The sequence below is a fragment of the Branchiostoma lanceolatum genome, chromosome 6 (assembly GCF_035083965.1).
Source record: "Branchiostoma lanceolatum isolate klBraLanc5 chromosome 6, klBraLanc5.hap2, whole genome shotgun sequence".
Classification (NCBI taxonomy): Eukaryota; Metazoa; Chordata; class Leptocardii; order Amphioxiformes; family Branchiostomatidae; genus Branchiostoma; species Branchiostoma lanceolatum.
In genome coordinates this window covers 23,853,682-23,876,521 of record NC_089727.1, presented here as the reverse complement: position 1 = coordinate 23,876,521, position 22,840 = coordinate 23,853,682, and the positions used below count along the sequence as shown (strand labels likewise).

The following is a 22,840-nucleotide window of genomic DNA, read 5'->3' as shown; positions in this document are numbered from 1 at the left end:
TTAGGTATGGAAAGAAGGCGTGGAGGGTAGCAAGGTGTGATAGCAGGGAAGTCGTTATTTTGAATGATTTTTTGATGTTGGATGTGGAGTAGATTTGTGCAGATGAAAAGTTGGAACGTTTTGGCAATAGGCTGAAGTGTTTTGTGAGACGATGGATAGGTGGGTTAGAGATTTGTATGTTTGGTGGAAGTCTGGATGGGAACCTTTTAAAATTGGTGCAGGGTATAAAATGTTGTTGGTTTGTGATGATAGTGTGTTTTATTTTGGATTAAGGTAGGTGGTTGACGTGAAATGGCAATGCTGTAATCTTCAACAATCAGTCAAGAAGTGGGAGAGGTGGGTAAGAGGGGTGACATGTTAGGTTTTTAAACGTGTTTTGTGCATTTTTATTGATTTTATGGGCTAGATAGGGAATTCCCGTAATTTCTAAAGGTTTAACCCTATCAAGACTGGGGGGGTGGGGGGGGGGGGGGCTGAAAGTGCCCGCGCCAACTTTGACATCGTATTACTGCCGAACGATGTATGCTAGGACAACCAAACTTGGTGACTTTTCCTAAAATTTTGTTTGCAACAATTTTATAAAAATGGTTTAAGTTTATCATTTCATGTTGCCATGGCAACGGGTTTCTGACTGGCATTTTATGCAAACATCATTAATATTTTGAAAACAATGATATTTCTCGGGTTTTCTTGCACAACTACACTAGTTTTCCTTCGTGTATAACATAACATGTAATTAGATGTAACTTTCCTGATTTAATATTAATAATTTATGCTAATTTGATTAGGTAATCAGCCAAAATCCAAGATGGCGGACTATATCACTATTTCAGGTATCAGCAGGCTTTTTCGCCCATCAAATCGTCAATACCTGTCATTTTCTTTATCAGAAACATTTAGATTAACGTTTTTAGTCTATTTTCAGCGTCCTTTGGGGTCATAAGTGGTAAAAAAGGATTTTTAAAAATTTCAAAATGGCCGATCCAAGATGGCGGATCCTAAGGGATCGCTAACAACACATGACGCCATTCTATGACGTCATTTTGACGTCAACGTACCTACCATTGATGTTGTATGTCTTTGCATACCTTAAAATGAATAATACAAACCGTTTTGTTTAATTCCTTTAAATATTACGGGAATTCCCTATTTAGCCAATAATATCACATCGATGACGTCATAATTACGTCATATTACGTCATAACGTCACCAAAATTACAGGAATTATAAAACTTGACGTGAATATCACTCCCTACAAATTTGGTGATGATACATCATACCGTTCGAAAATTATGAGGGGGGGGGGGCGAATCAGCTAAAATAGTGTAATGGTCCGCCATCTTGGATTCTGACCGATGACGTCATCAAATTAGCATAAATTATGAATATTAAATCATGAAAGTTACATCTAGTTAAATATGATAATATACATGTAGGAAAACTAGTGTGGTTGAGTAAGAAAACCTAAGAAATATCATTGTTTAAAAAAAAAACTGATTTTTCCATAAAATGCCTTTCAGAAACCCGTTGCCATGGCAACACGAAAAATTATAAACTAATACTATTATCATGATATTGTTTCTAAATTTCAAGGAAAAGTCACCAATTTTGGTAGTCCTAGCATATATCGTTCGGAAGTTATACGATGTCAAAGTTGGCGCGGGCACTTTTAACCCCCCCTCCCCAACCCAGTCTGGATAGGCTTAAAGTTCCTTCATTATAGACCACCCAACAGCTGCTTGTACTTTTTCGAGGCCAAGCATCATTATGTAGTCACACTGCCTACAGCTGACTGACAAGCCAATTTGTCCCAGCAACTACGTTTCCTGCCTCCCACATGACAACTACGCACCCCTACCACTTATCCATGACCCCTCGGAACAACACCGCAAACACATCCCAGCCAGAACACATACTGAGCATACAATATAACACATTTCTACACTTTTCTCGTATGGAAAGTACTTCGCCCAAAATCTTGATACTTCCCACATACACACCGACACACTAAATACGACAACAAGCCATCCAAGCGTTCTCGACTTATCGTGTTCACTAACAGACACACAGACAAGCATCAAAACATAACCTTCTTGACGAAGGCAATTAAGCATTATGATCATGAGCAACAAAGCCACAAGTCATCGGGTCTGTATCCTCCTCGTTTACAACCAATGTTTCCCTTTCTTCATCCGTTGGTACTGTCCTCTTCCCTTCTTTTTGGTTCTTAGCCCAGGGTTGGACTGTACCATTTCCCATCAGGAGGTAGGTTATGGTGCCAAAAGTGTTGATCCCTGCTGTTATGTAAAACACTATCTGCCACTGATGCTTGCGAGTTATCCAGGTTTTCTGGGGGGACAGATATAGTCAGTAAGTTGAAAGTTTACAGACAAATAAAATGTTACAACTGTATAACAGTTATATCAAGATGGCCGCCAGCGGCTGGTTTGAAATTTTCTCGAGGTCCGGCTTTTCCATCGGATCTAAGGACTGCTAACGACTCACCGTCCTTAAGCTGAACCTAACTACGTTAGGTATTTGTCCAGTTAGTCTCTGTGTCTACAGTCTCCCTCGTCGACAGTCTAGCTGAGTGAGAATATAAACAGCTACCTGATAGCTTCGTCGTCCGAACCCTCCCCCTCAGCTATGGCAAGCTGCGAAGCATGTAAGTATGGCGGTGCTCGCCTGTGCCAGGGCGACGTTATGCTCTGCCCCAGATGTGCTTCAAACAGAAGAACATCGAGCTGCAGTGACTCTGAGGCTAGCCGCAGTACTAGTAACGCTACTCGTGACCGTTCTAGTGTTGTTGTGAATGACCTGCTGTGCTATGTGGCAAACAAGATGGACGCCTTGCCAAACGACCGTATCGTGAAAGTCTGCTGTGACACATACACTGAGGAGGAAATCGAGACCAGCAAGAAACTGCTCTACGGTTTATGTCCTCCTCCGCTTCCAAATAGATACAAGAAACGACAGGGTGCAAACAAGAACTCGTCCAACATGTCGGACATTCTCAAAACCCTGCACTCTGCTCCGCCGGCACATGTGCCGATGTTCGCCTCGGTTATGCTTCATCTCCCAGGGAATAGGCCTGTTTTGCAAGTGGAAGCTGATGCATTTACATGCAAATCTCACTGGGCAGAACAATACATGCCGTCATTCCGACATTCTCAACATGGCCGACAACACCTGCGACCTCTGAAACGTGATCCCGTCAAGCCGCCTATCAAGCCCAAAGGTATGCCGAGTGTGCTATTAACCAATGCCCGATCCCTGGTCAATAAACTTGATGAACTCAGCTTAACTCTCTCTGAACAACATCGACATTGCGGCAGTTACTGAGTCATGGTTCTCAACTTACTTACCTGAAGAGATAACGTCGGTGGACGGTTATAACCTGTATCGCAAGGATCGGTGTAACAGACGAGGCGGGGGAATCGCCTTTTATATAAAAACCGATATAAAAACAAAACTTGTTGACATTGCTGTACCCGAGAACTTAGAATGCATCTGGGCACAACTACAACCACAACGGACCCCACGAGCCGTTCCTGTACTTTACGTAGGAGTCCTGTATCATCGGTGGGCAAACGAAAAACTATAACAAGATGAGACAAGTCATCACATCATCCACACCTTGGACACAATCCGCAGGAAGCACCCTCATGCCGGTATTATTCTATGTGGAGATTTCAACAATCTCCCCCTCCAACCGTTGTTATCCAGTCATCCTGAGCTTAAACAGGTCGTGACAAATGCCACTCGAGCCAACTCCATGCTGGATCTAATCATCACGAACGTCCACGGCCACTATCACGTGCCGGACATCACAGCTCCACTTGGTTCCAGCGATCATAACTGTATCCTCTGGAAGCCGAAAGTTTCTAACAATCCTCGCTGTCAGCAACCCAGGTCCAACCATCGCCTCGTCACACAGGAAAGAAATGATGCACTTGGTCTATGTATGGGTATCACTGATTGGTCTACCGTATACAACTCAGCTTCGGTAGAGGACAAAGTTGCCACTTTCAATAAAACCCTGCAGACGATGCTCGATGTTTGTGTTCCCCCAAGTAAGAGCAAAACACGAGATGTTGACAAACACTGGATAACAAACAAGATTAAAGTCGCCGTTCGGAAAAGACAATCAGTCTACAGGAAACATGGCAAAACAGAGAAGTGGAAAAAACTTTGTAACTGGGTCCAGTCCCTCATCAGGAAGCAGAAGAAGAACAACTACAACAGATGCATTGGTATGTTAAAGAAGAACAACCCTCGAGAATGGTGGAACTCTGTAAATAATGAACTTGGACGTACGCAAAAATCTAAGGGGAACGTCACCGTTACTGATGTCCCAGATGACCGAGTAGCGGACACACTGAACGATTTCTTTGCGGAAGCATGGTCAAACAGCAAAACTTTCAATCTTTTCCCACTCCCGCTCCCATCCAGCTCTGATGTGTGAACTTTGCAGCATCGGCCAAGTGAAAGCTGTCTTGAGACGTCTGAACACCAGGAAATCAGGTGGCCCTGATGACATCCCGAACTGGGTTCTGAGTGCGTATTGCGAAGACCTAGCCCCAGTTGTCACTCACCTGATAAACTTTTCGTACAACACTGGAAACATGCCTTCCGTGTGGAAAATGGCGAATGTCTGCCCCATACCCAAGACTCCAGCCCCAGCCAGCAAGAAGGATTGTGGGCCTATCTCCCTTATCTCGACCCTTGGGAAGGTACAGGAAAGACTTGTGCTAAACAAATTTCTGCCCATTATGAAGCCATGGATACGGGACCAATATGCTTACATGCCCAAGTCATCAACCACTGTTGCTCTTCTCAAAGCATATCAGTCATGGTTACAAGGTTTGGATACCAAGAAAGCTTCAATGGTCCGTGTACTGCTGGCTGATATGTCAAAAGCGTTTTGTCCCCATACCTGTTTCTAGTCTATATGTCCTCCAGAGCCACAAGGTATGAGACCACAGACAACAATGGCTACGCGGACGATATCGGCCTGTCTCGAACCATTCCTTGTGCTGATGTCGAGGCGGACGACACAATGCAAGAAGAAACCACACACTTGGGCTCCTGGGCCGCCGAAAATAACATGATCATGAATGGAGACAAATCCTTTGAACTCAGAATGTGTTTCGCGAAAACCCCTCCGGAACCACCGCCCCTTATTCTTGGAGGAAAGGAAGTACCAGTGGTTACCTGTGCTACTTACCTGGGATTTAAGGTACACTCCAACCTTGGATGGGACAGTCAGATTACACACGTAACAAAGAAAGGTTCAAAGCGTCTACATTTCCTTCGCCTTCTTGCGAAGGGAGGCATGCCTCCCGAGGACTTGCTCACCGTCTACACGACTCTTGTTAGACCGGTATTGGAATATGCTCATGTTTTGTATGTTGGATGCACTGTATCGCAAAGAAACACTCTCGAGGCTGTGCAGAGAAGGGCACTGAGAATCATCAACAGAAACAGTAGCAGTCCGACGTCATCCCCCCTGCCAACCCTGCAGTCAAGACGAGAAGAAGCAGCGAGAGCCTTGTTCACGCAGATGCGGGCAAACGACCACCCCTGCACTACATGATCACCAATGACAGGAAAGAAGAAACTGGGAGGACTTTACGTAACCACAACTATCTTTCACTGCCGAAATGTAGAACTGAGAGACTTAAAATATCTTTTCTGTACCAAGCGACGCTGCTGCATAACAAATCTCTCTAAACCTCATAATGTCGAATACCTTCATATAGATTACAAGCACTCTTATCATTTCTGTATTTTAATGACTTATATAATACGTATCTTAGCACTTGTTATTGTATGTTTGATCTCTGTGATTTTTAAATAAGTACTTTCCACTTGAAAATTATGAATATTCAAATTAATTTGTGTGAATTAGCTGTAATTCAGACTTATATTCAATGTCTGCAAATGCTAATAAAGACCTTTTGACTTTGACTTTGACTGTTGATCTGACCAACTTCGATGCTTCTCTATGTCTACAGGAGCTCAGGACGGTCAGACAGGAGATGGCTGCTATACGTGAAGCCTCGCAGGTCAACCTTGGACTCAGGTCCGAGTTCTCCAAAACCATGGTGGATAACGCACGGATGGTCGTGAACCTGGAATCCGAGCTGGCCTCTCTCAGAACAGAGGTGCAACTTCTTTGCGATAATAAACGTGATCACCAGGATGCGGTTCCTCACAGCCCAGGCCACAAGTCATATGCATCTGCGCTAAGCCAGGGTAAGTGTTCATGTTCACTTACCCCTCGTCTACCACAGCGTCTTCCAACTGCAGTTCCGGACGGAACAGCATCTTCGGTTTCCTTGACCGCTAAGCCCAGCCTCTGTGAAAAAGAAACCGTCTCAAAATGTTTGGACGCCGTCTGAGTGCGTCTTTATGCGTCGGAGCCCGTCCCAGGCCGTCTGTCCTGTCAGAAACGGCGGCGGACAGGTCGCGCGCGTTCAGGCCGTCCGGTCCGTTTGTTAGTTGGACGCCTGGGTGGCTTCCCTGGCCGCTGGAAACGTCAGAAACAGCGTCGGACGGGGCTATAAAATAATTATTCACCCGACGCTTCCGTCTGTCGTCATTTACAACGTGCGAAAAGCACGTTTTTAGCTTCTGCACATGCGCAAATTTGAGCGGTAGTTTTGATTTGACCGTTAACTGTAACAGACCATTTGTTCAGTCAGTACACGTTTTGCTGTATTTTTTGCCCATTTCTTGGATTTCTCGCAGTCTTAGAGGATGGAATTTACTTCTACAAGCAGATGTATCTTTCTACAGCATCCGGGGTTTGGTTTTATTCCAGTGAATGAGTTTATATCGCCAAACAAGACGTCGAAAGTTAGAAGAATCAAGATACGAACATATTTGGCGTGGCGGGCCCGCCGCTGCGATCTTGGATCGAAAGTCAACAAACTTCCGTCGGCAGAAAAAAGGGATATCACCAAAGAAGCTGAGTTTTATCAAGCTGGCTGAGTTTATTTTAGCGGAGACTGGTAAGTGAACAAGTATTTTATGTTGATGTTTGGTTACAATAATACAATTTAAAGCAGATCTTTAATAGAGTTACCGTCGACTTCTCACGGTGCCCTCCCCACTTACGAAAGAAATGATAAGATAGGATGTTGTTATTAAATTCCACAGAATAAAAAGGCACATAAGAACATCGTAGAATACCTGTATACAATTTCTGTTGGTTTAATAAACGATGACGATGCTGTGAAAATGTATATTTAGACAACAGAACATTATTTCAACCCACCAACTTGCGGCACGTCTGGCATACTTGCCGCCCTTCCGACTCCGGTTACGGGGTAGCAATTATCAAACTGAGGATCTTGTTTGGACCCCACAAAATAAAAATAACATAAGGATACAGTAGAATACATACTAAGAATATCTCCTGTCTTAATTTAAGACTGATTGTGCACATTTATGAGACAATAGGGAAGATCAAAACATTTTTTAAAATTTGCACCCACCCTTGATGACTTGTATGCGCCCGTCCACTTTGCCGGAGCACGCAGTCAAACTTCAAAGGCAGGATTGAATTTCACAAAGCTGCGCCGCTGTGTTAAACCAAGGACATTATTAACGTTTTTTAACCGCGGAGCAATGTTATAAGATATACACGTTGAGAAGAAATTCGTTTAATTCAGCTTCCAGTTTGAGGCCAAGGTGGCCGTGGGTGGTCTTCTACACCAGTCTGGCTGCATATTGTGTTGCCGCAAGCGGCCATAAAAATCATAACCATGCCCGGACGCCGTCCCTGGCGTCGTTCGGCGCCCGTCCCTAGCGCACCCGGGCGGCGTCTGCAACCCGGCGGGGGGCAAGCACGGACGCCATCCAAGACGTCTGGGACGTTTTCTACGGTGTCAACGACGCCGTCAAATGAGCCAATCTAGACGCGTCCGCGTCAGAAACGCCGTTTGCGCCCGTCCCTGGCGTCGTTCGGCGCCCGTCCCTAGCGGCCCCCGGGCGGCGTCTGCAACCCGGCGGGGGGCCCGCGCGGACGCCGTCCAAGACGTCTGGGACGTTTTCTACGGCGTCAACAACGTCGTCAAATGAGCCAATCTAGACGCGTCCGGCGTTTTTCAGGCCGTTGAGACCGTCCAAGACGTGTCATCAAGAGTTTTACAACCCGTCCAAGGCCGTCTGCCTCCATAATTCAAGACGCATTGAATTTCAGTGGACGCCTGTCACAGACGGCGTTCGGCCGTTTGGGACGGTTTCATTTTCACAGAGGAGTGTCTCCGACGACAACAGCGGCTTCACGAAAGTTAGGCGTCGCCGTCGCGGTAATGCCATCGTCGGTAGGGCATCCAGCAACGGAACCCTTCGAGTAGCGAAGCCCCGACCAGTCGAGATGTTTGTGTCCAGACTTAGCACGGAAACATCTGTTGACTCTCTGACCCAGTTTCTCCAGGACAACGAAACGGTGTTGGTTGGATGCGAGAAGTTGAAGACTCGCTTCGACTCAGCGTCGTTTAAGGTCGTATTTGAGAAGGCTGACTCTGAGAAGATCCTGTCCCCAGACTTCTGGCCCAGCGGTGTCTTGGTGAGGAAGTTCTACTCGCGAAATGCTTCTCAGGAATCCTGATGGATAACCACCAAGGACGGAGGAGTTCACTGAACGTTGTGTCATACAAGTGTCGCTCTATCAATAACTCTGTCCAGACTGTGAAAGATCTCTGTAAATCTTCAGACATTGTCCTACTACAGGAACACTGGCTACTTCCGCATGACCTGAACTTTTTATCTGAACTTGATGTTGACTTCCTAGCGTTCGGAACATCACCTGTTTACACGGGCGAGGGTTTTCTCCATGGTCGCCCTTATGGCGGTGTAGCTGTCCTCTGGAGACAGAATATTGGTCTGGAGGTTAGTATTGAGAACACTGACGATGAGCGCATTTTAGCCGCCAGAGTTACTCTTGGTGATAAACAAATGCTCCTCTTTTGTATTTATATGCCGACTGACTGTGTTTCTCATGTTGAATTATTTATGGTAAAACTGGGTAAGATTGAAGCATTGATTAATGACTTAGGTTTCTCAAATGTATGTATCTTAGGTGATTTTAACACCCGTCCTGACGGGCGGTTCGCTCCCATGGTTTATAGCTTTTGTGAAGATAACAACCTTCATGTCAGTGATGTTGTTCTGCTTCTCAATGATACATTTACTTACCTTAGTGACGCTCATGGGACAACTTCTTGGCTGGACCATTGCGTTTGTTCCGAATCCATGCACAGCAATATCACTGACATGTGGGTTCTCCATGAATTTCTTTCTTCAGATCATTTCCCCTTGCGAGTTACATTTGAATGGGAGTCATTGTTTACAAACACAGCTGAGGGTGACATTCCACCTGTTAATGCCGTTAATTGGGAGCGTGCGACTCCAGACGACTTACACAGCTACTACCCCTGTTCTGACTCACTTCTGTCTAATTTATCCATGCCTGATGATATTCTCTACTGTAATATGGCAGATGTACCATCGCCTCCAAAGGGTAAAGGTGACCAAGGCTCCAGGTCCTGATGCCATCCCGACTACTCTCATCAAAGAGTTCGCCTGCGAGCTCGCCACCCCTCTTACCGACATCACAAATGCATCCCTACGACAAGGCAGAGTACCACCCGAGTGGCGGGACGCGATCGTCATCCCCGTCCCGAAAGAACAACCAGCAGACCTGGACAAAATCAGACCAGTGTCGTTAACATCACAGTTCGCCAGAGTAGTGGAGGGTATCGTCCTCACGTGGCTCCTCCGCGACACCTTACCTAATGTGGACCCCAGACAGTTCGGGAACCTCAGAAGTATTTCCACAACCCACTGCCTGATAGACATCCTTGACTTTTTCTTCAAAGGCGCAGAGAGGAAGCAATCTGTCGGTAACCTTGTACTGACAGATTTCAGCAAGGCATTTGACAGAGTCTGCCACACGACAGCTATCAAAATTCGTACAAATGGGGGCGCGGTCTTCCCTTCTGCCCTGGGTATGCAGTTTTGTGTCAGGCCGTAGACAGCGGGTACGTTACCAACACGGATTATCACATTGGGAGTCACTCACCTGTGGGGTAGCTCAGGGAACTTTGCTAGGACCTTTGATCTTCTTGGCCATGATCAACGATGCTGGGACACTAAACAGCGACTACTGGAAGTATGTCGATGATCTAAACCTGGGGCAGATCCGACCGGTCTACTCACCTTCAATCATGCAGAACAACTTACACGAGTTAGACGACTGGTCAGAGAGAAATCATATGCTGCTGAATCCCAAGAAGTGCAAAGTTCTACAGATTTGCTTTATGCAACGACCCCCACCTCCCCCAGTCCTTACATTGGGAGGCCAAGCACTCACCGTAGTAACACAAGCCAGACTTCTTGGACTTCAGATCCAGTCCGACCTGGGATGGGACTCACAAGTGGACAGTATGGTATCAAAGGGGAGCAAGCGCCTCTTTCTGCTGTGCCGATTGCGCCGAGCTGGCCTTCCGACAGAGGACCTGACGGCCATCTATTGCGGGTATGTTCGCCCGCTCCTCGAGTATGCAGCCCCAGTTTGGAACGCCGCCCTCAACAACAGCCAAATCAACAGACTGGAACGCGTTCAGAAACGTGCCTGTAAGATCATATTGGGTCGCCAGTATACCTCGTATACGGACACACTGAGAGGATTAAATCTGCAAACTCTTTCTGACCGCAGACACGACCTCTGCGTGACCTTAGCAAACAAAGTGAGACAATCGCCACGTTGCTGTTCCTGGCTACCTCCGACTCGAGGTGAACAGCACGGCAGACTGTTGAGGAACTCACTCCAGTACTTCCGAAAATAATTTCATCAGGTTGGTAGAATATAGGATATAGGAGATTCTTTTTACACAACCAGGTAATCTCACCTGCTGACGTTTCGGTGTCTGTCAGACACCTTCTTCAGAGCTTCTGACTGGAGTACTGCTTCTCACCGCTATAAGTAGCCGATGTAGGTGGCGCTTTTGCGGCGAGAACGTAATCCCAAATATGGCTGAGCTCTGAAGAAGGTGTCTGACAGACACCGAAACGTCAGCAGGTGAGATTACCTGGTTGTGTAAAAAGAATCTCCTATATCCTATATTCTACCAACCTGATGAAATTATTTTCGGAAGTAAGAGAAGCATGTGGACAGACAACAGTCAAAGGAATTCGCGACTTGGAGACCCAAGAGAAGAAAATTGCACGACATCGCAACCATCTTGTTTTCAACCTCCGATGCAAGGACGAGAATATCACCCCTCCCAGCCTGAGACTGAAAACAGGCATACGCACCAGAAACGCTAAGGACATCATCCAAAAGGCAGAAAAGGCTCTTGTGAGGGAAAGGATCCGTGTTACAAATAACAAAATTCGGAACCTAAAGGAAAATCAACAAGGGATTTTTGACGAACTACAAGCGGAGCTACCGAAAAATCTACAGGACGCCGTGCGTTTGCATGTGACCAGATCCGGGGAACGAGAGTTCCAAGTGACGCGGGACCGCCATCTTGGAAAATTCGAGCGCCTCAAACAAGCAAGTTTCCGACAACAACAAGACTCGGACATCGATTTATCCGGCACGCAGCTGAAAAAATGGGTAGTGAACATCTCCAAGAAGACTCTGACCGACCCCCAGACCAGTGTACTGCAGAAGGGACTGAACTTCGCGGTCACGCCGGACAAGTTCCCCGTGGAAGACTTCGTGGTGGCCACGGAAAGTGCGTGTTTGTGCTTGCCCCTGAGCAGCGCCGAACAGCTCAGATCCGAAGTAGCAGGCATCCTCAGAACAGTGAAGCCCCCGAAATCCAACATTACCAAGCAAGAAAGAGAAGCTCTGAAGGAACTAAGGAAGGACAAGAACGTACTGATACTACCAGCGGACAAAGGGAAAGCCACGGTGCTGATGGACAGAACAGACTACGAAGAGAAGGTGAGCGCCATGCTAGCGGACGAGAAAACGTATGAGAAACTACCTACGGACCCCACACAAAAGTACAAGAGAAAGTTAGTGGCAATTTTGACACGACTTATGAAGGATGGCAAGATCACGGAAAAACAAAAGGATTACTTGTATCCTACTGCAGAAAACGTACCAAGAATGTAATGCACACCGAAGATTCACAAACCAGGATATCCCTTGCGCCCCATAGTCGATTACACGGGGTCCATTGGATACAACACGTCGAGAGCCCTAGCTGACCTGTTAGCACCGCTGGTTGGGAAGTCGGTATACCACATCAAGAACTCGAAACATCTTGCAGAAGAAATGTCAACTATCCTGATAGTAGGCATGTCACACCATTTTTTTTGGTAAGATATAACTTGCTGAAATTGTTGCCAAAGTACAGATCAGATTCTTCCGCTTAATATGCTTTTTATCCTGTCAAATTCGGACAAAGTTGAAATTTTTCAGAATTTTTCAAAGTTGAAAAGTTGGACGTTTTCATTAGAAGACGCTTATCTATTGGCCCTATGGGAATGATTGACCTCAACATGGCACCAGAAATGACCACAAGTCCACAGTTATTTACATACGTTTTAATGTAACTGTTAAACACTTTGACCAATATTGTTCAAATTTTCAGCATTTAAAGATAACGTAACTGGACAGACTGTCATGTTTTATTTTTGACCTATATTCAGTATCTTATCTTAATTAGCCCTAATTAACCCTAACTAATTTATTCATCCACAATAGTGCCAATCAATTAACATACATTTCTAAACATGCTGAAGGAACTACATGTTCCGACTATCCTGTTGTTGAACAGATCATTATGAGAATAATCTATTTTTGCAGTCTTCGCTAATTGCAAGATATGCAAATGAGGGTAATTATCCTCAACAGAGGATGAACTGAACTCCTCAAATACACATGTACAACAAGTTGTTTTACTTATCCCTATTTGTACTACCTATTCCCTAAAACAACTTTCAACTGTTAACCTACATTACATGTTGACTTAAGTACAGGAATTTTTACAACAGGAGCAATAATAGATCTATGTGAAGATGTGTTAATTGGCAATAAACTAATGAGGCATATATAGTAAAAGGCATACATTGTTATTGATACTGATATTGGCTGCTACATGAACTCACTGATGTTGTAAGCTTGCTGAAACAGGTTCCTAACAATATCTTTACTTTAAAAAATTTGATATTCCAATGCTTAATTATTTAAATATGCTAATTAACATCATGATCAATCAGAATGATAATAGTATTGTGCTAATTATAAGTATCAATACCTATGTGATCCTATGTTACCCATTCTAATAAGATCTCTGATTGGTACAGATAATAAGTTACCTACAGTACAGCAGACTTACAACTTACTTTCTGACCAGTACAGTATCAGTAATCAATTTAGTGTTCAAGTTATTCTCCTGAAGTAGCTTCGAATTCCCCCTTTGAAAATTTGAAGAAGGAAATTGAATTCTCGTCACCAAGCACTTGATCTGATGTTTGTGGTATCTTCAACTTGTTCAAGTTTGCTTGAAGGCAGCCCACGTTCTCTGCATAGCTGTACCAGATATGCCACCTTTGTATCCACTGGAAAATCAAGAAAGGACATCTGAATGAAGATCATACAACTGTGTGACAAATTCGGACTGTATGATCGTAACGCTAGTGTATATAAAACACAACATAATTACGACAGTGGAAAATTGTTTGTTGCGTCCAAAGTATGCCATATCATCGGATATGAAAGGTATATTACATTCAGCATAAGATATATGACCATTCTACGGTTAAATAGCGCAGGATTTATGACAATAAGTTCAATTTCGAGCACATACAAAGTGCGCGATCTCACGCCCCCCTCCCCCGTCACGTATGCGCACACAGCGCACGTCATTTTTCGGGCTGTCGAAAAAAACTCTCAAAATGTATCGCTAAACCCACAAGCCAAACTCGCCTAAATAGAACCAAAAACTACACCATGATAACCATAATATATCTATATTTGCGACAGTATAGGGACAAAGTTGCTAAGTTCAAGAAAAATAGCAAAAATGTCCACTTACTTCTGGAGGTTTCTCCCGTTTCTTCCATATCTCCCGCCTAGAATGACGTAGAAATTTTGTCCCACCACTGGCGTGAACCTTGATCTCTGCCCTTTCACCTGAAACCATTTCCAGAGTTCTCCGTGCTACACCGGCTTGTGGCTTTTGAGTTGAAAATGGGACTCCGCCGGGCGGGCCTCAAAATCGCGTGCCGCGTTCGCGGCGTCAGAACGGGGCGGTTTTTCGGCTGCATCGCCAACTTAGATGATTTTTAGCTCCTTGTTCGATGGATATTTTAAACTGAAAAGATGATAGTGTGATAGCAAACCTTCCATAGATTATTGACAACGATTTTCATTGGCAAAATACAAACGGTTGATTTTTAAGATTTTTTAAAAGACATTTACTGCCTCGCGCGCTGCCGCGTTCTAATGGAGAAACGCGGAGGTTCGACATACCTACTGATAGAAGAAGATGACATGTTCCTGTCACACGATGTAGTGTCACTCTTCACGAACACCCCTATCCCAGAAACACTTGACATCATTAGAAGAAGGCTCCAGGAAGACAAAGACTTAAAGAACCGGACCAACTTACAAGTAGGTGACATAATGGAACTACTGTCTTTCATTGTCACTACCACATACTTTAGCTTTAGAGGTAACATCTACCAGCAGAACTTTGGTACAGCCATGGGCAGCCCTGTGTCCCCCGTGTTGGCCAACCTGTTCATGGAGTGGCTGGAACAACAAGCAATGGCCACAGTACAAGTCACATGCAGACCAGAACTGTGGAAGAGGTATGTGGACGATGTTATGGAAGTGGTAAGGAGAGGAGCCCAGCAGGAGCTCACAGACCACCTGAACAACATTGACCCCACAGGGAACATACAGTTCACCTACGAAGAGGAGGAGAAAGGAACACTCCCTTTCCTCGACACTTTACTAGTACGCAAGGGGGACGGCTCGGTGAAACTACTGGTGTACAGGAAGAGCACACATACAGACCAGTATCTCAACTTCCAGTCCCACCACCCACTGCACCAAAAGCTGGGAGTCATCCGCACCTTAATGGACCGCTGTAACGCAGTAGTCACAGAGGACCAGGACAAAGAACTAGAGACACAGCACATAAAAAGGGCCCTCATGCGTTGCGGCTACCCGGAATGGACGTTCCATAAAGTAGAACAGCAGAGGAGACACAAACAGACAGTGAAGACCAAGAAATCGAAACAGCAAGAGGAGAAGACGAGAGGCATGGTGACCATCCCTTACATTAAAGGAGTCACAGAGCCACTGGAAAGGTTGTTCAGGAAACACAATGTAGCCACTGCGGTCAGGCCTAAAACAACTCTGAGGAGTCTGCTGGTGCATCCCAAGGACAAGGTCGATGACCTAGTCAAAACAGACTGTGTATACAAGATCCCATGCGCAAGCTGCGAGGAAGTATACATTGGGGAAACAGGCAGGACCCTTGGAACTAGGCTCAAGAAACACAAAAAAGAAGCTACCGACATGGATGCGGTCAAGTACACCAGATCCCAGAAAAGACAGGCACAACAAGAAGAGAAGAAATCTGCAGTCACGGACCATATTGCTAGAAACAACTGTGTCATTGACTGGGAGGGGGCCAAAGTAATAGACAGAGAGGACAACAGACGCATTCGTTGGATTAAAGAGGCAGTATGGATCAGGAAGTCATCACCTGTGATGAACCGAGACGAGGGGGGATACAAGCTCAGCCATATTTGGGATTACGTTCTCGCCGCAAAAGCGCCACCTACATCGGCTACTTTTAGCGGTGAGAAGCAGTACTCCAGTCAGAAGCTCTGAAGAAGGTGTCTGACAGACACCGAAACGTCAGCAGGTGAGATTACCTGGTTGTGTAAAAAGAATCTCCTATATCCTCACTCCAGTACTCTCAAGCCAGGGGTACTAAACGTTACACCACGAGTGCGAAACCTGCGCTGGCTCAACTTCTTGGTGAACAAAAAAACTGACCCGTTATTATGGATGACAGTAACCTTGCTTTTAAATGAGTAATATCGAACATAGATACAGCTTTTAATTGTGTTGGTCAACGTCTCGACGATTATTGAGAAGTCTGAACTGTTAACTACGCTACTTGTACATAGAAATGTTATCGTGTTGACTTAACTGCATACGTGACTGTAAACTACGGCACAATTCAGTCTCCATACTGCAATGCCGTTTTGTTCCATGTTTTTATCAATAAACCAATTACTACTACCTATGACCCTAACTGTGATAATAATGCTCATAGGAATGCTAAATTCAAGCTTCTACTCAGGCAGTGTCGCCGCTCTGAGGTCCAGTCTAGGGCGGACGCACTGGCAATGCACCTGCATCGGGGGGACGGCAAGAGCTTTTGGAAGGCCTTGCGATCCCAGAATCGCTCCAAGTCTGCCCTTCCCCATCCCCGATGGCCACACTTGGGCTTCTAACATCACTAATATGTGGAAGGGCCACTACAGTTTACTGCTGAACTCTGTTGAGTCCACACAACATAAACAGTCTGTCACCAATTCAATTCAATCAGGTATCGATGCCGATATCTCGGTGACTGTGATCCCAGAATCGCTCCAAGTCTAGCCTTCCCCATGCAGTTGATGGCCACACTTGGGCTTCTGACATCACTAATATGTGGAAGGGCCACTACAGTTTACTGCTGAACTCTGTTGAGTCCACACAACACAAACAGTCTGTCACCAATTCAATTCAATCAGGTATCGATGCCGATATCTGGGTGACTGTAGAAAAAGTATGTGATGCAATTAACAGCCTATCCAATGGGAAGGCTAACGATGGCCAGGGCATTGCAGCTGAGCACCTTAGGCAAGCCGGGGCTCAGTTACCCGTTTTACTTTCGATTTTGATTACTTCTATGCTGCTCCAGTGTTTGTATGTTTTTTTAGATGCCTCCAAGGCCTTCGATCGGGAAAATCACTGGACGTTGTTTAAGAAACTTGCGGATCGAGGTTTACCAATGTACTTAGTGAGATTTCTTGTTGTGTGGTATAATACTTTGACATTTTCTATCCGCTGGGGTCAAACCATCTCCGACAAGTTCACCATATGTAACGGACTGTAAATTCCGTTTTTGCTCCGCGGAGGTTAAGAGGATTCTGTTTGAAAGCTACTGTTCCGTTATGTACTGTGCACACATATGGTCTGACTATAGTGTGGCTTTTAACAGCGCTCTGAAATTACTGCTCGGTGTGAGCAGGCAGACAAGTACAAGTTGGTTATTTGCAAACAACAGAATCGATTCTTTTGATGCCCGACTTCGAAAACTATCACACTCTTTTGTCTCCCGTTTGCTTTGTTCTGAGAATATTATCATACAGACACTCGTTCATTCCGAGTCATGCTGCAACAGCACATTCTGGAGTCACTATGTCAACATTGTTTTTAAAATATAGTTTAAGTTAGTTTTATTGTATTGTATTTTTATGTCTTTCTCATTTGTTTGTTGTATGATATGGGCCAGGTGCCTGAATTAAAGTTGAAATGAAATAAAATGATAACTGTGAAGCTTACATTTCAAAGTTCTGGACAATTTTCCATCCATCCATCTATTCATCCATCCATCCGTCTATCCGTCCATCCATCCAATACTTTCCAAACCTTACAACCCTATATATGTGTCAGTGTCAGTTCATGATGGTCCTTACCGCATGTTTTGTGAGTATTCCGACCACCGCGGGCCCAGCAAAGCCAGGAATGGTGGCCGCACAGATAGAAATTCCCATCAGTACACCTGCATACCTGTAAAGAGGGGGGAGGGAGATTACAAGTTGATCTGCTGTATTGTTCCAATAACTTGATAACGTTATATTAAAGATATTGTTAAAGGTCACTATAAGAAGTTTTCATCAATATAAGTTGGATGGAAACTTTACTAGGTTACAGTCAAAAAAGTGATAAATGATGTGAAACAAGCCACACAAATGCGATTTAGAACTAAGCTATAGTTTCCCCAGTTAAGCTTCTTGCTAGATTGTAGCTCTTCATCTAAGTTTAATAATTACACTTACAGTTTTGAATGTCTACATGAAGAAACAACCATAAGTCAAATACACATGTACAAGATGCCACCTTTAGAAAGTCTTAGAGTTAAGTGTCATCATAGCCTATACTTTAAAAATCACATCAGATATTTCTTGATTTCTCCTTTACATTACAAAAGTCATGTAAACAAAATGCACATTATACATATCATGTTTAACTAAGTAACTGTAGCAATGCAAGCTGCTCTTTCGTGCTCCCCTACCTTGGTGCTATGTCCAGATGATTGACATTGAAGCCAGACATGCACAGTCCCCCCATCGCCACCGACAACGTCAGCAACGGGATAGCCAGAAATTGTTGGCTGCAGTCTATTACCACACTCAACTTGATCAGAGCCGGTGAGTTAGGGGCTGTCACACTCCGTATTGACATTTTTGTTTTGTTTAGGTAATGTTTGTGGGGAATAATTTTTTTCTGATTTGACTCACTGTTGTGCAGCCTGGTTATCAAACTAAAAAAAAAAAACACGACTTCTTCGGCCTCAAACAAAAAATGGTAATACGGACAGTCCCCTTCCTGGTTATGTGAAGGACGAAAACAGAATTGCATCTTCAATGGGTCCTTACCGAAACAGTTGAAGACTTTCCTGACTGCTGTGGTGCTGAGACACTTGTTCTCCCTGAGGAAGTCCGCCAGCTGGCCTCCTGATATGATGACCAGCCAGATACACAGGTAAGGCACTGCTGACAGGAACCCTGCCTGGAGAGGGGGGAACAGATACACAGGTAAGGCACTGCTGACAGGAACCCTGCCTGGAGAGGGGGAACAGATACACAGGTAAGGCACTGCTGACAGGAACCCTGCCTGGAGAGGGGGAACAGATACACAGGTAAGGCACTGCTGACAGGAACCCTGCCTGGAGAGGGGGAACAGATACACAGGTAAGGCACTGCTGACAGGAACCCTGCCTGGAGAGGGGGAACAGATACACAGGTAAGGCACTGCTGACAGGAACCCTGCCTGGAGAGGGGGGAACAGATACACAGGTAAGGCACTGCTGACAGGAACCCTGCCTGGAGAGGGGGAACAGATACACAGGTAAGGCACTGCTGACAGGAACCCTGCCTGGAGAGGGGGAACAGATACACAGGTAAGGCACTGCTGACAGGAACCCTGCCTGGAGAGGGGGAACAGATACACAGGTAAGGCACTGCTGACAGGAACCCTGCCTGGAGAGGGGGAACAGATACACAGGTAAGGCACTGCTGACAGGAACCCTGCCTGGAGAGGGGGAACAGATACACAGGTAAGGCACTGCTGACAGGAACCCTGCCTGGAGAGGGGGAACAGATACACAGGTAAGGCACTGCTGACAGGAACCCTGCCTGGAGAGGGGGAACAGATACACAGGTAAGGCACTGCTGACAGGAACCCTGCCTGGAGAGGGGGAACAGATACACAGGTAAGGCACTGCTGACAGGAACCCTGCCTGGAGAGGGGGAACAGATACACAGGTAAGGCACTGCTGACAGGAACCCTGCCTGGAGAGGGGGAACAGATACACAGGTAAGGCACTGCTGACAGGAACCCTGCCTGGAGAGGGGGAACAGATACACAGGTAAGGCACTGCTGACAGGAACCCTGCCTGGAGAGGGGGAACAGATACACAGGTAAGGCACTGCTGACAGGAACCCTGCCTGGAGAGGGGGAACAGATACACAGGTAAGGCACTGCTGACAGGAACCCTGCCTGGAGAGGGGGAACAGATACACAGGTAAGGCACTGCTGACAGGAACCCTGCCTGGAGAGGGGGAACAGATACACAGGTAAGGCACTGCTGACAGGAACCCTGCCTGGAGAGGGGGAACAGATACACAGGTAAGGCACTGCTGACAGGAACCCTGCCTGGAGAGGGGGAACAGATACACAGGTAAGGCACTGCTGACAGGAACCCTGCCTGGAGAGGGGGAACAGATACACAGGTAAGGCACTGCTGACAGGAACCCTGCCTGGAGAGGGGGAACAGATACACAGGTAAGGCACTGCTGACAGGAACCCTGCCTGGAGAGGGGGAACAGATACACAGGTAAGGCACTGCTGACAGGAACCCTGCCTGGAGAGGGGGAACAGATACACAGGTAAGGCACTGCTGACAGGAACCCTGCCTGGAGAGGGGGAACAGATACACAGGTAAGGCACTGCTGACAGGAACCCTGCCTGGAGAGGGGGAACAGATACACAGGTAAGGCACTGCTGACAGGAACCCTGCCTGGAGAGGGGGAACAGATACACAGGTAAGGCACTGCTGACAGGAACCCTGCCTGGAGAGGGGGAACAGATACACAGGTAAGGCACTGCTGACAGGAACCCTGTGTTGGGTTCTTTTACATGCAGAGCATTAAGCTTACGCCTGAGACACGGGGCCACCAGCTTTATATGTCACCATCTGAAATGACGAATGACGTTATCCTCACATGGGTTCTCACTGGGGCCGACCCTAGGGTTAAAGTAGTTATTGATTATGTACCAAACCCACCTGTGTAAGATCAAACAGTAGAATCTCCTTCATTCACGTAGGCAGGTCTGTGATTAGAGTGTAGCAGCCCCAGTTGTTGCTGAAGTGGGATAGAACGATCGCCAAGACTGGCGCAGAGGTCGCAAAGGTCAACTACGGGATAGATAGATTCTGGGAAAGGAAAAAAAGTGGGTCAATTGACCTGAAGAGGGTGAAATACTCACTCACTCACTCACTCACTCACTCACTCACTCACTCACTCACTCTCTCCCATAGCTTAGTCAGCCTTCGGGGCAGCATAGCTCTCAAATACATGTACCGGGTATCATGATATTCAGTCAGATCATGAAAATTATGATCATGAAAGAATTCCCTCAATTTTGAAAAGTGGTATGGGATATATAGTTAAGCTCTCATGATGATTCCAAATTGCTGTATATTGTATAATGATTTCAATCTACAATTCAACGTAAGAGATCCGTGGATGTTCCTCCGGGGTGTTGTGAACCATCAGCATCCATAGAACAAACCACACACAGCAGAGAGCACCTGGTAGAAGGGGGAGGGGAGGAAAGTCAAGGTAAAAGGTATTAGGTACATGGCTACATGCTAAACACACTCGTGTTGAGTGGGGTTTGAAACCCTCTGGATCTACGCAATTTGATCCACATGAAACCATTTACAGCCAAGATGAAGCCCATGAGAGAATTAAGGGGGAGGGAGGAAGCAGCGTGAATGCTGGAGTATGAAGATCCACACTGCGTTTGTTCGTTCGTTCAGACCCTTGTAGCACTTAGTGGCAAATAGGTCAGCAATTTCCTTGCTGTTTCAGTAGTAGGGTATATTTTTTACAGGGAGGGGTTGCTAGCCCTTTCCCTTTAACGTGCTTGAGGCACCTCCTCAAACACGGGACCCCCATTTCACATTCCTTCTAAAGATGGATGTGGCCCCAACCAAGATGTAATTCCCAGGATTAAACCGGGGTCTCCCAGTTACCGACTAATTGGAACTAGGAGCTCACTAGGAGCTCAACTGTGTGGCTGCTACTAGTTGAGCCAAAGGGACATCCGCCTTCATGCGTATCACTTGACCATTGGCATTGTGGTCACTTTTTGGTGGTCCCTTAGCCACCTTGTCATTTTCGCCATTGACCCAAGACAGTGACAGCCAGTCGTGTTTAACAGGACATTCCTTCAAAACAAAAATACACGAAGAGCAAATACCTTCAACACCAGGGACAATTCTACATACTATTAAAGACATGAAGTCTTACCGAATGCATAGAAGACAGAAGGCCAGCCGAAGCGGTCACAAAGCAGTCCTGAGATTGGCAGGGAGAACACTGTGCCGAGGTGGGCACCTGGAATAGTTGTGGAACAGGTGCACAATGAACAAGTACTTATCAGATGCCAACACTGTATTTTCTTCCTACTGCATAATTTGATCTCCGTGAAGTTAAGCATGTACAGTTGCTCTCTACACCTCAGACGGAAAAGGCATGCAGAGTTTGCAGACTCTCATCAGAAGTGATCTAACTTGCAACCCCCCTGTCGTAGAGAGTAAGTGATGGTGATGAGTTTGATCTAACTTGTACCCAGCTGAGTAAGTGATGAGTTTGATCTAACTTGTACCCACCTGAGTCATTGATGGTGATGACTTTGACCTAGCTTGTACCCACCTTTGTAAGTGATGGTGATGAGTTTGACATAAGCCCCCCCCCCTCTCACTGGACCCGCAGCACGTTTGCGGCATCGCTGCGTCCTAAACTGGATTTTTGTTACCCTTGACTTTATAATGGGAATATCATTCAAAACGTACAAGTATGACCAAAAAGAGGAGATTATAATGCAGTCTACCATAGTGATAAAGATAAAAAGGGAGGGACAATGATTAATGTAGAGCAGTCATTAGTAGCTTTAAGAAAGTTCTGTTCTTCTTTAGACCTTTGTGATATTTGGCGGGAAAAGAATAAAGAGCTTAGGCAGTTTACTTATAGGGATAACTTCCATAAAGTATCATGTAGATTGGACTATTGGTTTATTTCAAAATCTATGCTGAAGTCAGTCAGGAAATGTGATATTAGACCTAGTGTAAAGACAGACCATAATGCAATTTTCCTTAAATTACATAACACAGAAAAGGATAGAGGCCCCAACTATTGGAAACTAAACACTGAAATTCTTAAAGAAGAACAGTATTGTAATGAGATTAAAGATCTAATTAATAACACGATAACAGAAGAAGCTGAC

At 45.6% G+C, this 22,840-nt stretch overlaps 1 long non-coding RNA gene and 1 pseudogene across 1 annotated transcript; both read right to left on the bottom strand.

Annotated features, from left to right (window-relative positions):
• Nucleotides 1–2,046: 2,046 nt before the first annotated feature.
• On the bottom strand, nucleotides 2,047–22,343 carry LOC136437622 (sialin-like; annotated as a pseudogene).
• LOC136437094 (uncharacterized) lies at nucleotides 12,559–14,503 on the bottom strand. The gene is made up of 2 exons (XR_010756160.1): nucleotides 14,067–14,503; nucleotides 12,559–13,590 (listed from the first exon to the last, which is right to left on the bottom strand). It is a non-coding gene; the product is annotated as an uncharacterized lncRNA (long non-coding RNA).
• Nucleotides 22,344–22,840: the final 497 nt, after the last annotated feature.